Genomic DNA, 12,833 nt, shown 5'->3' with positions numbered 1-12,833 from the left:
TACTCGGACGAGTAGTGCCTATCCGAGTACGTTCGCTCATCTCTATTTAAAATACAACAAATTTACCCTTAAAAAAAAAAAAAAAAAAAAAACATAAGAGACAAAAGTCATATAAAAGTTCTGAATCCTAGTAAAGTCAAGCTGCTGCATCTTGGGTGTTTGCAGAATACTCAGCGATAAATATGGCAAATTTCACAGATTCAAATTATTGGAAGCCAATTGGTACAACTAAGTGCCCTACTAACAAAAACAGGAATTAGTAGAAAAAGATGCTTGTAAAACTTTTATGGCTTACAAGTGAAACAGAGGATTCATCTATTGGGAAACCCAACTGTTCAACAGCATTAAGAGGTCTATAACCAATGCAACTTTGGGGTGGTCTTTTTTTTAATTCCAGAATCACACTGATTTTATAGTAACTGCCTGAGAAGAGCACCTCAAGGTTACAAGGCTGTGGCCATAGCATTGCTAAGTGTGAGGCAGTCCTCAGACGCCCTTTGCTCCATAGTGACCCCACATAAGGGAGATTGACAGAGTGCAGTACTCAGGGTAACGGTTTAAACCGGACAGTTACGGTAAAGGAAGTAGTTTTCTTCTGTCCACAATATAATGTACCTCTTCTTCCAGCTTCTTCTTGGAATGCACCAGGTCATCCCTTTCTTGTGCAATACTTTGCATTTTGTTGGTAAGTTCAAGTATTTTCTGAGACACTGCTTCTTTTTCCTTCTCCGCTTGTTTCAAGTCAGAGTCCTTGTTCTTTAAGTCCTCCATAACCTGTTCCATTTCAGAGACGAGACCTTGTTTAGACTGGTCAAAAATGTGTCTGTCTTCAACAGCTTTGTTCAGGATGTGACTCTTTTCTTGCAACTCTCTTTCTAGCTCGGAGGACTTTTTGAAGGAAAAAAAACAAACAAGAGTGAGCACATCCCTGGACAGTTCTCTATATTCCATACGGGGAATGATAGATCATAGAGTTATCACTATAGCTAAATGTATACCTTTTCTTCAAGCAAAGAAATTTCATTTGCCAGCTTTTCAACCCCCTGCTTCTGCTGATCAAGTTCTTCTTGAGTCCTTTTAAGCTCCTCTTCAGTTTCAGCAGACTAGTGTGCGATAAAAGTGGCATTACCAATAGACTAATGGAAACTTAAACAACTTCTTAAATCAAGTCAAAACCAATCTGATCCCTAAAGAGTATGTAGAGTTTTCCAGCCAATATTGTGTGAAGGTGTAAGTTGAACGTAACATCAAAAAGAAAGATCACAGGTGGCAATTCATCTCTCCCCTTGTACAGTCTCCAGAGACTACAGGAACATGACGTCATGTTATCACCACCCATGTGATGGATCATAGAACAATCACATTTAGGGATGGTTTTTTCCTTCTACTAAAAGAGCAAGAAGATGACCAGTTACACACTCATTCAGGACATTTCTCAACCCTGACATGTTTACTGGCAACTGGATGGAGTTTTGGTTTGTTTAGTTCTGATGATATGTAGAAAAAGGTTACTTTTTTTCTTAACCAAACATGATGGACTCCTGTCAAGTACTTTTACATGAATCTGTAAAAGAATATAGATCTATGACCTGTAGCTATAAAACCTTTACCAAGTTCCTCCTGAGTTACCTGCTTCTGCAACTCTTCCCTCTCCTCTGACATAGACTTCAGCTGTACAGTCAGGGCAAGGACTTTTTGTTCAGCTTCAGTCCGCTCTTTTTCAGATTCTCCTATGGTCAGTTCTTTGTTCTTAATATCATTATGAAGATGTTCTAGTTCTAATACCAGTTTCTGCTTCATCTGCTCAAGAAGATCTCGCTCATTGTTGGATTCCTTCAAAACTGCAATAGTTTCCTGCAATTCGTGATTTAGTATAGACGACTGGTTGAAGGGAAAAGAAAAAAAAAATAAACATAAGATCTGTGGAATTTGGATGGTTCAAGATAAAATGCAACATTGATCGTCCAAAATAACATACTTTTTGTTCTAAAGATGCAATCTGACATGTTAACTCTTCTATGCTCAGTTTCTGCTGCTGAAGGTCATGTTGTGCCTCTCTAAGGTGATCTTGAGTTTCAATAGACTACAAAGAGGAAGAATTAAGAACATTCATTCAAAAACTGTTTATAATTCCATGCGGTAACTTCCAAAAGAAGAAAACCTAAGGATTTCCTAGTTACCATCTCTACGTTCTCTCTAAGGTCTTCCTTCATCTGGTCCCTTTCTGACACTAGGCTCTGAAGTGTAGTCTTCAGCTCATCGCTTTCACTTGTCATCTTGTCAATGTGTTGTTGTAGGCTGAAAAGCTTCTCCTCAAGGTTTAATTTCTCATGACGCAAGGAGCAAAGCTCTGCTTCCATGTCCTGCAAGTTATCAAACACATCATTACACATGAGTTGGGTTTGCGTAGTCTCTTCATTCTCAAGTATCCTTTGACGATTCTCCTCCATGTTCTACAACAAAATAGTTATTTCAGTAACAAGCTATATACAGTGGGAATGTTGCCCGTCTTTATAACTCAGGAAGGGATTCCACCTTCAATTTAATTTGAAGATGAACTCTAGTTGGAATCCATGAGCTAGGACTCATGGTGGTTCAGAAAGCAAGAAGCGGTGATGCTAGTTTGGATTTTTAAAAAAAGCCAAAACTCAAAAAAGTGTTTTAGCAAATGACAGTGACCCATTTGTACATCTATAATAAATATGCCATACGGTCTGACAGTTTCCTTTCCCTCAAAGAAAGCGACAGCTTTAAACCTACATAGAAATGGCATGTGACATCAGATTCCTAAGTAACCATTTAAAAAACACATTACTTGGGGGTCTAGAGCACGAACTAATGAATCAATTATAGGAAGAATTTAAAATTTCTGTTTAACCCCTTAGTGACCAAGCCTGTTTGCGCCTTAATGACCAGGCCAAATTTTGGAAATCTGACATGTGTCACTTAACCTATCATAACTCTGTAAAGGTTTTGTATATCCAAGTGATTCTGACATTGTTTTTTCGCCACATATTGTACTTCATTTAGGTGGTGAAAATAGTCTGATAGAATTTGTGTATATTTATGAAAAGTGCCAATATTGGGAAAATTTTGAAAAAAAATATTTTTTTCGCATTCAATTGTAATATATCAAATATGTGCAAACATGCTGTACAGATTTTTGCTAAGTTATATATTTCCATAGGTTTACTTTATTCTGAATGCACATTTGAAAAACGTGTGTTTTTTTTAACCATTTAGGAGACGTACAAATGTAACATTACTTTTCAGCATTTTGAGGAAAACTTTGTTTTCCTACACCAAGCCAAGATTGTAAAGGCTCATAGGTGTCAGAATGATAGATACCCCCACAAATGACCTGATTTTAAAAACTACACCCCCTTAATGTATTCACTGAGGAAGGGGGGGGGGGGGTCGGGAGTATTAACGCCACAGGTTCTTTTTCAGGAATTAATTCAATTTAGAGAGGAAAAAGTAAAATTTCATATTTTTGCAAATATGTCAATTTAAAAGACTTTTTTTTTCTATAGGGCACATGAAAATGAGGATTTACACCCCAAAATGGATACTCTTGTTTGTCCTGTGTTCAGAAACATACCCATTATGGCCCTAATCTTATGTCGGGTGCCGAACATGAAAGGAGTAGTCTGTGTCTTTCAGAACAGAAATTTTGCTTGAAGACCTTTTAGGCTCCATAGCACACTTGCAGAGCTCTTGAGCGGCCAAAACCATAGAGAACCCCCACAAAATTACCCCATTTTGAAAACTAGACTCCTTAACGAATTTATCTTGGGGTGTACTGCGTATTTTGATCCCACAGTTTTTAAAGGAATCTAGGAAGGTTCACGGAGGAGGATCATGTCGGGGATCAAATACGGAGGCCTCCGGTAAAAAGTTTCATCTCCTCTCACCGATCGCATTGGTGAGGGGAGCTGAAATTTCAAATTTTTTTTTTTACTTTTAAGTGATTGCCGTTATCCATTGGATAACGGTGAACACGTGATCAGGAACCGCTTACCGCGGCCCCCCGTGAAATCTCCAGGCTCTTGGCTAAGCTTTCTAGCCAGGAGCAGGGAAAATTTAAATTACCCTGGCAATCCACGGATTTTGCGCATGAGTCTGCCATTTTGGTGAAGGGTGTGCGCGCAGAAGCTGGGGTAAGGTCCGCAGAAAAATCCAGGGGCCTTAGGTACGTCATTTCATCCTCCCTCGCGGATATGATCCATGAGGGGAGATGAAATGTAAGCTTTTTAAACTTTTTTTTCGCCTGGCTTTTTTTTTTTACACTTTTTTTTTTTACTTTAAATGATCACTGTTATTCATTGGATCCGCATTCAATTTTGCCCATAGGGAATCATTGGCCATCCGCAGTCAATTTAATTGAATTTTGCACCTGCGGATAACATTTTAATAGATTTGCGTTTTTTTCCGTGCAGGAGGAAAAACGTGGCATGCTCCATTTTACCGCGGATTCCACGCGGATCGGCCACATTGCTAGCAATGGGTGCGGATATCCACATGAAAAAAAAAAAAAACCATTTAAAGCAAATCCGCGCGGAATCTGCTGTGGAAATCTGCAGCAGATTCTGGGCGGATTGTATTTTTCTAGTGGATATGAGGCCTTCAAGTTCCCAGTATCCAAAAACCATGTTTCAGAGCGCCTGCAACTAGCGTTAATACCAGGCCCAATCATTTTCTTCTGACAACACAACTAAAGTAGCCATTCAAGTGGTCAGTGACAGCCTTATCTCCGTTTATCGTTAACCACATTTTTAATTTTTGCAATCGCACAGTTTTTCTTGTCACTAAAACACCCAAATACAACTTTATTCCCCTCCTTAGGGTTTGGCCATTTCTTCCTCATTTGGTGCTTTAGCAGCATTACTGTTTAACCTAATTTCATACATCCGTCAGCTGCATCTTGTAGACAGATGTCTTTTCTTTGACTAGATTACCAACTCCTCTAATGAACCGTAGCAATTTTTTTTCCTTTGATGTTTGCATTAAAAGGGGTTCTGACAATAGAAAACAAGAATTCTATACTTGTTTATTCCTCCCCCATCAGTCTTCTTACCAGATCTTCTCCCTGCCAGGTTATTGTAGAGACTGCGCATGTTTGCTCTGCAACAGTATATGAGCTCTGCGCGGAGAGCCAGCACGCATGCGCAGTCTCAGCAATAGATAGAAAGGAATGCCTAGGCAATGAAAGTTACGTCACTAGTGATGTAACCTACACTGACCTGCCGGAAGAAGAATACCAGGAATGGACACTCCATAATAAGCGCATCTGGCTGGCTTGCGGTGAGGTAACCCGAGGGACCGAATAAGATCAGCCAGGAGAAAATGCTGTAAGACGACTGCCTGGGGAGGAATAGGGGAATAGGCAAGTATTTTTTTTTTTTTTAAATGACAGAACCCCTTTAAAATTTAGTTACTTTGAAGATGGCTTTACCAGGCCGCTGCAGAAAATGTAGAGTTTTGAGCCTTTTGGCCAGCTGCTCTTTCGTGGATCGCCAGATCAATAGTTATGGACCAGAAAACTCCTTTAAAGCGAGTTTACACATTTATGCAGGTTACAGTACATAGCAGAAAATCTACAGCTTTTTTTTAACCACCTCTACATGTCAACAGGATTTGTTTTAATCCCAGTCACTTTAATAAAGGATTCTGCTGCGGTTTATCAGCAGCGTTTCCGCAACTTTTACACAAGTGTACAAAGTTCAGCATTTGTAAGCCATAACCAGGAGTGCAAGTAAAAGAAATGCAGTCCTCAGCTCTCACTCATGACCTGAAGGTTGCGAGTTCAATCCTGCATGATTCAGGTAGCCGGCTCAAGGTCAACTCAGCCAACCAAGGTCGAAAATGAGTATCCAGCTTGGTAGGGGTAATAAATAAATTACTTGAAAACGCTGCAGAATAAGTTGCCGCTATACAAATAAGATTTTTTTTTAAATTTAAAACCCAGAAGAGGCACAAATCTTACCATTATACCTTTTCTGTTCACGTTTCTGTACTCCTGCTTTTGACCTACAAATATGTCTGTGTGACAAGATTTGGACATCACTTACACAGCAATTTTTCACTCAGTCAGAGTTTGAAAAGTTGCTGCATGTTCTATTGTGTTCTGATTCTCGGACGACGTTAGCACATGTAATGTGCAGCACAACACACCTCAGACAGCACACGGAAAGGGGGTCTGTGTGCTCTGCAAGTTGCGCCTGAGATCTTCGGGTGCAACTTGCTCTAGGCCGTTTGAATACAGTCTGAGGAAGTGGCTTAAAGTTTGTGACCAATTATGCAAAAGGTACATTCCATGCTGTCGTACTGCAAAATCAAGCCACAAGCCAGTTGTCAACCACCTCCATTGCAGCTCTTCCGAGCCCACATCAGTGGTCAGCCAGCTTTCTAAGAGTTTGGAGAGACACAGGAGGACGTGTCTCTCAAGGACTTATTTTACAGGTAAAAGCGGTTAAATAACTAGAAAAAAAAAGACAATGTGTTGACCCTCACATTTACTGGACTCTCATTTCCTTCCAAATCTGCTATTTTTTGCTCCAGCATTTGGATTTGTTCCCGGCAGAGATCATGAATGGGGCTTGCAAGTAGTCCTAGAACTGGATCCTGGTCCACACCATCTGTCCGATTGCTGAGAGGGGAATCGTTCAGTTTTTCCAGCTCTTGTTCATCAGTTTTCAGAGGGGACAGTTTTCCAGGCATCTCCAAGCTTCCTTCTGGCATAGGATTTTGTTCGTTACCATCAGGCACAGATTCACTCCGGTCACTTAAACTGGTTATTTGCAGCTCATCTTTATCTTCTGAGTGAAGTTTCTCTTCCAAATCTGCAGTCACATTTACAAGACAATCTCTTTTCCGAACTACTGCTTCATATTCCTCATTCCGTCTCTTTAACTCCTCTTCTAACTCCGCCACGTTCTGCTCCAGCTCTTTACATTTTTGAAGGGAAGAGTCTTGTCAGAGCACTATACAAAAAGGAGAATCATCATTTTACTGGAAACAGAAGAGCTTCAGAGAGTAAATAAATTCCGTACAAGACGCTGTTCTCGCACTTTCTTGCAAGAATTCAGTGTAGAGAGCCACGTCATTACCAACCCATTGAGTACAACGGGAAGCCGTGCTGCAGCTCATACACATTTTCCAAAAGCAGATTTGAAATCTGCAGTGCAAAAAAAAAAGTTATACATATATTTTTTATAAAAACACTGCTGTCAGTTACAAAAAAGTGTTGATATTTAATGTATAAAAGGGATTGTGTGGTTTCAAATTAAAAATAATTACCAGCTGCACATGGGTTAAAATAAAAAGTATATTCACCTGTCTTCATCCCCCCAGGACACCATTAACTGGCTCCAATGCTTTGTCTCCATTGGAAGTCAGATGACCACTACTGAATCCTTGGCATCAGCACTCACATCCTAGTCACCATTTCAGGAGTTTTGGAAGGTGATGTTGCAGCCTCCAATTGGTGGTCAACTGACTTCCAGCGGTGGAGCCTATTCTTGGGGAATATGAAAGAAAAATAATAAAAAAAAAAACAAAAAAAAAACACGCATGATCACAGATGAGTTTTTTTTTAAATTTTAGCCCATGCCCATATAAAAATAAGTTTTAAAATTTGAAACCACACAACCCCTTTTAACAAAGTCTTCTTAATAAGTACAGTATATTTTATAGTTTATTGTTTTATTTGTACTTACATGCAGATTTCAGGCTTTTACTTAATAGCTTTTAAAAGCCAATAGTTACAAAAACCAACTAAACAAAAACACATCTAGTCTGTAGGAATAAGATGAAATGTAAACAATTAGACGCTGCTTATTATGGCCAATTAGAACAAAAAGCACCAAATATTTCTTTGGCAGGTACTTTGCCCCTATCAGCTCTCCTTCACAGCACACTTCAGACTTATGAAATGCTCTAAATGAAAAAAAATCATTTCCCTTAGTGTACGTTCACAGGTAGCAGAAATGCTGTAGAATTTGCACATCAAATTCTACAGTATTTCTGCATCAAAAACAGTCAACATCCACGGGACTTCCGTAGCAGATTTCTGAAGGTACCGCGTGCTTCTTTCAGCGGACACCTGGAGGCCGCTAGTGAGCGCAGTGCTAGTCACTTTGCATCACCTGAACAGTGGCACTGCACTCACTAGAGGCCTCCGAGTAGTGAAGGATGCGCCAAGAGTGCAAAGACTTCAGAGGTTAAGGGGAGCACAGTATCTTCTGAAATCAAATAATTATATACACGGAAGTCTCTAGACATCCATATATCCAGTGACATGATTTTGGGGTGACTTTTTTTTTTGGAAAAGAAGAAATTATTATATATGCGCACACACACACACACACACACACACACACACACACACACACACACTATATATATACATTATACATACACAAAAAAATTTAATTCTTGTTTTTTAGGCAAAAGTGCGTGAAATTAGAATACAGGAATGCGAGGCTGTATACAAAAAAACAAAAAACAAAAATAAAGTTATAACCCAAGTATTCACGCAACTTCACAGAGTGCCAATGAGTATCAAACACAGCTCCCCGTTGTCTGACCTTTGAGCACCATAATGTAGTTTATGGGGCACAAAAAAGGTCATGATTGGTTCACTTAAATTTTTTTAATTGTATATAATATTGCTGCCAAGTTTTTATTTTCCCAACTTACATTTGGTTTAAAAGCAATAAAACCTTCAAAATCTATCATTAGGCAGGACTTTTGAGCACTGCAAAACACACACTAAATAACAGACCTGGTACTTTCGGATGAGAAGTCGATCATGGAATGAGACAGAGCCGTCATCTTCTCCCTGCTAGTGACTCCGCTTTCAAAATTCCAGGTTGGGTCTTGAGCGGAGTTATCGAGTGCGCAGCCAGCACCTTCAAAGACTGAAGTCTCTGCACAAATAGCTGAGTGAAGAGGAAAAAAAAATCCCACACATTAAATATGCTCAATAAATCCCTTTCAAAAAGGAGCATGAAGACCTTACTGCTAGATTACAGTGTACACATACAATCGTCAATCTCCGGGATCGATAAAGGTTCAGACATCTTGGGTCGCTTTGCAAAGCTCATGGTTAATGTAGATCCCATCTGAAACGATGAATCCCCAGCAGAACACAAGCTAGCTTGGATCTTTCCAGGAGCCCATGTAACCCTCCTTTTCAATTTAACCTTTAAAATAAGAATTGCAGAAAGAGTGTCATGTTATATATAGTTCAACGAAATCTTGAAAACCGTGTTGAAATTCAATAAAAAAAAAAAAGAGGAAAAAAGGAAATGCTACCCTTTGGTCTTCACGGGCCTGTTGTGAAGATCCAATAACTACGTTGCTTAAATTCCAGATCCGGTCTTCCTTTTCTTTTAGAAGTTGTTTAATTTCTGCTAGCAATTGGGAGTGTTCTTCTTTAGCCATGGCCTGGGCTCTTATCTCAGAGGATGCCTTTATAAGAGGGGAGGGAGGGAGAAAGAAGAAGTGCTCTACTACAGTATTTAGAGATATAAACATAAATGTACATTCTGCAACCAAGAACCAAGGGAACAACTATACAGGGAAATCCTCTTACGTTTTCAACCTGCTTCTTCAAGTCGAGGATTTGCTTCTGATATCTCTTAAGTAGAGCTTGGTCATCCAACACTTCATTAACATGCGGAGTGTTTCGGACGTGCTTCGCTGTACTTGCAAACTGGGGAGAAAAAAAAAAAATAAAGATGAACAAAAGATTTAAATGGACTCTTCCACATGTGCGTAGTGTGAACCTGCTCTCATCTGAAGTGAGCGAGGCGCTAATGGTAGACCTGCCTGGCGCTGGGCTGTGAGCATTGGTTCCACTATAGGACGCTGGGCCCTCAGGGAATCTTTCTGGCAGCTTGGTCAGAAACACGCAGACCAGTAATCCACTGGAGATTATTTTGTAGAGCTCTGGCAGTGCTCTTCCTGTTCCTTCTGGCACAAAGGAGCAGATACCAGTCCTGACACACTTCTGTCTAACTCTCATTGTTTAACAGCCCGCATCCTGATATCTGCTCCACGTTCTGGAGACTGTGCTGGGAGATACAGCAAACTCAAGACGGCACGCATGGATATGCCACTATGGAGGACCAGGACTACCTGATTAGACTCATGCTACCAACAGTGACAAGGATACCAGTAAGATTAGAAAAGAATTAGTTAGGAAAGATAAGAGATTGTCTGGGCACCAACTGCAAAACCATTCCTATTTGGGTGCAGTTTTGCTGAAGGGATGCCGATCCTATTGGAAGACGAAACCTGGGATTCCCTGTTCCGGCTGCGGTAGAAGCTATATCTGTAGCGTCCAGGTACAAAATACCCGGGACTGTTTCCTCATGGATTAAGAAGCAGCCATATGCTCTTCTACAGGTTATAGTGCAGAACACATTCACCTTGGGGAGTCACACATACGCTCCATGTAAACAGGTGGGCTCCCCCACCACCCCAGATTCTGACATATTTGTTAACCAATTGAAAGCTGGAAGGCGGCTTCATCACTAAAAATCATCAGTTTCCATTAGTTTGCATCCTCTCGCAGACAGAACGTCGCCTACCTTTCTCCTTTGGTTTTAGCGTAACAATTGCAGTTGGTAGGAATAACATTGCAAACGTTTGCGCAGAATCTTCCGCACAGTCAGACAATCGGCAGGGCTTCCAATTCTCCGCTTGCTGCGACGGTGGATTTATGAGCACTTTGTACGAAACTTGCACAGATGCGCCGCTGTTTCCACGCCTACTGGTGGACGACCAGATGATTTTCACTTACAGACTTTTCTCCTTAAGATTGGGTCACCACTTACAAAATTGCACATCCGCTGGGTGGATCATCACCAAACTGTTCGAAAATGACATTGCGCACTAACAGACTGGTAGACGTGAAAAGCAAGGACAAAAAGCGGTCTTGTATTCCTCTAGCGACGATGACAGAATAGGTTTTTGAGCCTCACTTAGCATAACTGTCTAACATAAGATCATCCTTGTTACCCATAGCAGCCAATCACAGCGCAGCTTTCATTTCTCTAGCTGTTGAGGTAAAATAAAAGCTGTGCTGTAATTGGTTGCTATGGGCAAAGACAGCCTCGCTAAAGGAACATTGTGAGATTGTTTCCATTAATATCAAGTTTATATATTAGATGGTCATTAAAACAGGAGTTAGGAGGGTTTCAAATTGGGAAAATCATAGCGGGGTGGCGTATGCATCGCCTCCTATAGGCCATGTATTACACACGGACATCGTTGCATACGCTGCCCACAGAACAGAATAGGGCTCACGCTGCGTGGTATGCGGAGAAAGGATGTTGCGATCATCTCGCATGTATCTACACACTATGTTTACATGCTAAGGAGAATGGATCGACAAAAATCCATTTACTTCATTACATTGACTCTATTCACTGCGCATCACACGAACGTATATTACGCCATGAAAATACGGTTATGTGAATGAGCCAAGTGTTCTAGTAAGTTTTGTGCTGTGCATTACGTTTGCAGTGACCCAATCTGTAAGTTTCAGTACTAACAGACCGTCACCTACTTCTGGCCCTATAAACCACCCCTAGCAGGTACAGTATAGCAACTTGCAATCATGTTAGAAGTTTGGCAGCACATGTAGTAGTCACATTTTGTAAGACTAGGACAACGAAAAAAGGATAAAGAGGCTACTACTAATTACCTGCAGAGTACTGAGGGTCTCATCCAATGAAACGGGTGTCACAGTACAAATTACTACAGTCTTTGTATTGCCACCAAATGAATTTTGCAGAATCCGGGTGAGCTTACTATCACGATAGTTTATAAAGCCGCTGTTTAAAGAAATAAATAAGATAAAGGTTAACTGCTGAAACATAAGCTATAGCAATACTTTCATGAGGGTTTTAAACAGAACAGAAGGGTTTACATTACCCCCTTATGGACGCGGCCCTTCCCCCGCCCCTCTCCTTTAAAAAAAAACGCATCAACCTAGTCGTATGAGGGCCTGTTTTTTTGCAGGACGAGTTGTCTTTTTTATTGGTAGTATATAATATACTGAAAAGCGTAAAAAATTCTAAGTGGAGTGAAATGGAAGAAATAACAAAAACAGAATTCCGCCATCTTTGGGTGCATCTTGTTGGTATGGTGCACATACTGCAAAAATGACCTAACTTTATTCCATGGGTCAGCACAATTACTACAATCCCAAATTTATAAAAAAATTTTTTTGCTGTATTACCTTTATTTTTTCTAAAAATAACTAGATTTTGTAAGAAGTTACCATAAAATCTCTTTCTCGTCTTGTTCATTGGGGGACACAGCTCTGACTTTGGGTATAGCTTCTGCCACTAGGAGGCGACACTAAGCATAAAAGTGTTAACTCCTCCCACTAGCTATACTTCCCCTGCAAGCATCATACTGCTTGCATACAAACAGCTAGCAGGAGCAGCCAGTAGGATACGACAATAATACATAGTACAAAACCATACTCACGAACTGTAACTCATTCCAACCCGTGTGCGACTGCACCGAGAATCCTCCCACTCAGGATATGTTACAGACCCAATACCAGACTGGGTGGGTGCTGTGTCCCCCAATGAACAAGACGAGAAAGAGATTTTACGGTAAGTTCTTACAAAATCTAGTTTTCTCGTCTGTATCATTGGGGGACAGCAAAGACCTTGGGACGTTCTACAGCAGTACCCAAGGGGGCAGGAAAAAATAAGAAGTTGCATGAGTAAGGAGGCAAATCTTCTCTTTAACCTTAATGGATGACTAGTTACCCAGCATACTCCGAACGGAGTGTAAAGAGCCTAAGT

At 40.5% G+C, this 12,833-nt stretch overlaps 1 pseudogene; it reads right to left on the bottom strand.

Annotated features, from left to right (window-relative positions):
• Window positions 1-12,833, bottom strand: part of LOC136572925 (centromere-associated protein E-like) — a 47,940-nt pseudogene that overhangs the window by 19,477 nt on the left and 15,630 nt on the right.

Source organism: Eleutherodactylus coqui, chromosome 7 (assembly GCF_035609145.1).
Source record: "Eleutherodactylus coqui strain aEleCoq1 chromosome 7, aEleCoq1.hap1, whole genome shotgun sequence".
Classification (NCBI taxonomy): domain Eukaryota; kingdom Metazoa; phylum Chordata; class Amphibia; order Anura; family Eleutherodactylidae; genus Eleutherodactylus; species Eleutherodactylus coqui.
This window is presented reverse-complemented; position numbering and strand designations above follow the sequence as displayed.